We start from the raw sequence: 5,500 nt of genomic DNA, 5'->3' as shown, positions 1-5,500 counted from the left end.
CTTTGTTTTCAAAGAGGACCATGACATCTGGAAAGTGATATCATGAATTGTAAGTGACTTAGATTTAAGAGTGGGATGGCTGTGCAAAGTCTCCAACCTCACTTTCTCTTTCAGAGCTGTCTGGGTCCAGTGGCAAGGTATAGATCAGGACAACTTGAGATGGCCCCCATCACAATGGTTAATATACCAGAAAAGGAAGATGATAAATGTTGGAAGGGATGTGGGAAAACTGGGACATTAATGCATTGTTGGTGTAGTTGTAAACTGATCCAACCATTTTGGAGAGTAATTTGGCACTATGCCCAAAGGATTATAAAACTCTACATACCCTTTGATCCAGTAATACTACTACTAGGTCTATATCCCAAAGGGAATTTTTTTTAAATTTTTTCATTTTATGAATTATATGAATTTTTCATAAATTTTATTTATGCAAAAAAAACCATATTGCAGCTCTTTTTATGGAAGCAAATAATTAAAAATTGAGTGAATGTCCATCAATTGGGAATAGCTGAACAATTTGTGGTATATGATTGTAGGGGAATACTATTGTACTATTAAGAAATGACAAGCAGTATGCTGTCCAAAATACCAGGAAAAACTTACATGAACTGATGCAAAGTGAAGTGAGCAGAACCAGGAGAATATTATACAAAGTAAAATAATATTTTACAATGATCAACTGTGAATGACTTAACTCTCATCAACACAATTACCCAAGTCAATTCGAAAGTAAAGGACTCATGATGAAAAATGCTAATCACCTCCAGAGAAAGAACTGATGGAGTCTGAATGCAGATTAAAAAATACTATTTTTCATTTTCTTTATTCTTCCTATGTTTTATTTTTTATTACTTTCTATAGCATAAGTTCTAAGCATATATTCTATAGGATATATATCTAAGCATATATTATTTATTACTTGCTATATTTTTTTATTTTGGTAAAAAAATTGGCTGTGTTTTCTTTCTCAAGATGACTAACATGTAAATATGTTTTGCATGATTGTACATGTATAATACGTATCAAATTGGTTACTATCTCAGGGAAGGGTTAAAATTTGAGAGGAAGAGAGCGAGAAAATTTTGGAACTCAAATTAAAAAAAATAAATGTGTAAAATTGTTTTTAAATGTAATTGAGGAAAATAAAATATTATTCAAAACAAACAAGCAAAATAACTCATACCAGGTGGCACCATTTATAAATTATCCTTCAGCTAAATTAACCTAGAGCAAAGTTTTAGATATCTTATAATATAAACATCTGGATAAGGCAACAGATGAAACTTGCAATACCACAGATGTAAGATAATAATCATATATTTTAAGATCTTTCACAATCTTATTAAATTTTTGAAAATATAGCAATATTTTAAAAATTAATTAAATATTAAAATTTATAGTTAGTATACTAAAATTTATGTAATGCAAACAATTATATTTAATATTTGCTTCAAAAATGGCAATTCTATGTCATAGGGAAGTTAGAGGAATTTTTTTTATTTTAACTCAGAAAATTGGAAAACTTTTAATACTTTCAAGGTGCCAATTTTCCCTTTGTTGCTTTTCCCTCAATGTTCTCTGGAAGAAAGCTTTAATGGTACTGTTGTAGTGGTTTCTATTTCTGAGTTGACCTTTGAGGAAATGTAACCTGCAAGAAAGTTTGGACAAATTCAAACTATTACAAACCCCATACTTTTGTTTCAGCAACGACCTTATTCACAAAAGGGGATATCTTGGTATAGACAGACTTTCAGTGTATCTGATCTTTATTACTACAGAACACACTCTGAAAATCTCTGCAGAACTATAGAAACTGAAAAAAGACATAATAACAGCAAGCTCTGAAACTCACAGGGAATGTAATCAATATGTTTTGATACAGAGAGTTCTAGCATACATAACATTGAACTCTTAATTTTTGGACCAGAAAGGAAAAAGTCATTTTCAAGACTGTTTCAGTATTTTTCTAGTGGGCACAAAAATCCTAGATGACTCCATTTCTGGAGCTATCATGGCCAGGGGACAGTGATTTCTTCATGGCTTTGGGGAGTCCACAGAAGGTAAAACTAAAAGATTATTATTTCTGGAAAATTTTAAATCAGAAATTCTTAACCTTTTTTGTATGTGTGTGACATCAACCTCTTGGGTAATCTGGTGAATCATAATGACTGCTCAGAATAAGATTTTTAAATGTATAAAATAAACAGGATTACAAATGAGATTGTGCAAAATATAGTTGTTGACATTGTTTTTAAGTGAGAGTATGTGAGACTGAGAATCTCGACTTTAGGTAGTATTATCATTCTGCTCCTATACCAAAATAATTTTTTGTAATTGATTAACATGACAGACTGAGAAAGGCTATTTTTTCTGTACATTATATGAGACAAAGAATAAAATTTTTCAATATCATTGAATTTTTTAATAATTTATTTTTAGTTTTTAACATTCACTTCCATAAGATTTTGAGTTTTGAATTTCCTCCCTCTCCCTCTCCTTCACCCTCCCTAAGATGGCATGCAATCTGATAGAGGCTCTACCTATACATTCACATTAAATATATTTTCATATTAATCATGATATAAAGAAGAATTAGAACTAATGAGAGGAATCATGAGAAAGAAGAAACAAAACAACAAAAGAAAAAGTGAGCAAATAGTATGCTTCCATCTGCATTCAGACTCCTAAGCTTTTCTTTGGATGTGTATAGCATTTTCCATCATGAGTCTTTTGGAGTGGTCTTTGATCCTTGCATTGCTAAGAAGAGCTAAGTCTACTTGATTGAATTTTATTACTTTAGATATAAACTCAGAAATCACTATAGTATTAATTATGAAAGCTCAAAAAAAATAAAACCCAACAACAATAAAATTGGAGGGAATAATAATTATTCTATAATATTAAGTCTTCTTTTTGCCGACAACATATAGGCATATATATGCACATATGTGCACACACACACACACACACACATCAGAATAGAGAATAGTGGCTTTGTAATGTTCCTAAGTCTTTTGCTTTAATGATAATTCAGATATTTAGATGTCTCAGTTTCTCAGAAATCTTGATATATCAATCTGAATATTGTTCCAACACTCAATGTTGAGCTCCCCTGGTGTGCTTTAGATGACACCCTATTTTTCTCTACCTTTATTTTATTTGTGCCAAACTTATAATGAGAGCAGATGAAAGGTTGTCAATATCCTTGACACATTTAAAAGTCAATAAGATTCAGAGGTGATGATGATTAAATCTATCAGGGTCTGTGACTCAGTTCTCAGTGTCCCATATGAACTCAAAAATCCATTGCTTGACATAATTTAATTAGATAATTGAGCAAATCTAAGTGAGATTAAATGAAGAAAGAAAGGGCAGAGCCAAGATGGCACAGTAAAAGCAGAAACTCACCTGATCTCTCCCCAATTTCTCTCCAAATAATTTTAAACTAACACCTCAAAATGAATTATAGAGCAACAGAAACAACAAAAGGACAATTTTCCAGCCCAAGACAACCTAGAAGGATGGCAGAAAAGGTCCATCTTACTGGAGTGAGTATAGAGTACCTTCCAGCACCAAGCCATGCAATTCAGAAGCAGGCCATGGTGATGCATGCATCATCAGCCAGCTTCCTGAGCTCTCAGCCCACAGATAATCAGGGGGTCAGGCAACTGGTCAGAAGGAGATTATCAGGGACCATTTACTGATACTGAGAGTAGGACTCTATTGCATTGCCCATCCTGTGCTGTAAACCATAGTCTCAGGCTAAGGAATACTAGCAGAAGTGAGGACCATGGTCACAATTCCAGGGTAGAAAAGAGTGTTTGTGGTCCCTCAAAGACCAGAGCATAGGCCAGGAGCAGTGACCATACCTCTCTTTACATCATCCACCTTGAAAGAACTGAAAACTTACAAACCCCAGAACTACCTCTGAAAACAGCAGCACAAAAACTCTCAAAGTTTGGGACAGTGCCTGCTCAACTTTAAGAGCAAAGCTCAACTTTAACAGAAAGTTCAAAATCAAGAAATAAGCTCAAAAAAGAGCAAACAACAACAACAAAAATAACCGAAGCATAAAAAGTTACTATGGTGACAGGAAGATCAAAATACAAATTCAGAAGAAGAAAATGAAATCAAATTAGTCACATGCAAGACCTCAAAGAAAAAAAAATGTGAATTGGTTTCAGGCCCTGGGAGGCTCAAAGGGGATTTTAAAATCAAATAAGAGAGGTAGAGGAAAAATTGGGAAGAGAAATGAGAGTGATACAAGAAAGTCATGAAAAAAGAGTCAACAGCTTGGTAAATGGGGCATAAAAAATACTGAAGAACATAACACCTTAAAAAACAGAATAGGCCAAATGGTAAAAGGGGCACAAAAATTCACTTATAAAAGAACTTCTTAAAAAGTAGAATTGCCCAAATAAAAAAAGAGTTACAAAAATTTACTGGAAAAATATTCCTTAAAAATAGAATTGGCCAAATGGAAAATGAAATATAAAAGCCCACTGATGAAAATAATTCCTTAAAAACCAGAATTGGTCAAGTAGAAGCTAACAACTCCATAAAACATCATAAAACAATAATACAAAGACAAAGGAGTGAAGAAATTGAAGAAAATGTGAAATATCTCATTGGAAAAACAATTGACCTAGAAAACAGATCCAGGAGAGAAAATTTAAGAATTATTGGCCTACCTAAAAGCCATGCTCAAAAAAGCAATAAAAGGAACAAACAAACAAACAAAATAAAACAGCCTAGATATGATCTTTCAAAAATTTATCCAGGAAAACTATTCTGATATGCAGGAACCAGAGTTTAAAATGGAAATTGAAACAATGTGTCAATCACTTCCTGAAAGAGATACCCAAATGAAAATTTACAGTAATATTAGAGCTAAATTCCAGAGCTTCCATATAAAGGAGAAAATACTGTAAGTAGCCAGAAAGAATCAATGCAAATATCATGAAGCTACAGTCGGGATAAGATTTATCAGCTTCTACTTTAGGTGGCTTGGAATATAATATTCCAGAGGGCAAAAGAACTAGTATTACAACAAAGAATCAACTACCAAGCAAAATTGAGTATACTCCTTCAGGTGGGAAAAGGAAATGTAATGAAATTAAGGACTTTCAAACATTCCTAATGAAAAGAACAGAACTAAATAGAAAATTTGACTTTAAAATACAAGACTCAAAAGAAGAATAAAAAAAAGCAATGGGAAAGAGAAATCATAAAGTTTTCAGGAATGTTAAACTTTACATTTGTACATGGGAAGATGATACTTATATTTAAGAACTTTATCATAATTAAGAGAGGAGTGTACATAGACAGAGGGTATGGGTGTGAGTTGATTATAATGTGATAAAATACAAAAAATAAAATTAATGGGTGAAAAAAAGGAATGAACTGGGAGAATGGGGAAGAGAGAATGAGGTAAATTATCTTACATAAAAGAAGCATGAGAAAACTTTTACAATAGAGGTGGAAAGGTGGCAGGAGG

The sequence above is a fragment of the Vombatus ursinus genome, unplaced genomic scaffold (assembly GCF_900497805.2).
Source record: "Vombatus ursinus unplaced genomic scaffold, bare-nosed wombat genome assembly UNPS02014778.1, whole genome shotgun sequence".
NCBI classification, from domain to species: domain Eukaryota; kingdom Metazoa; phylum Chordata; class Mammalia; order Diprotodontia; family Vombatidae; genus Vombatus; species Vombatus ursinus.
This window is presented reverse-complemented; position numbering follows the sequence as displayed.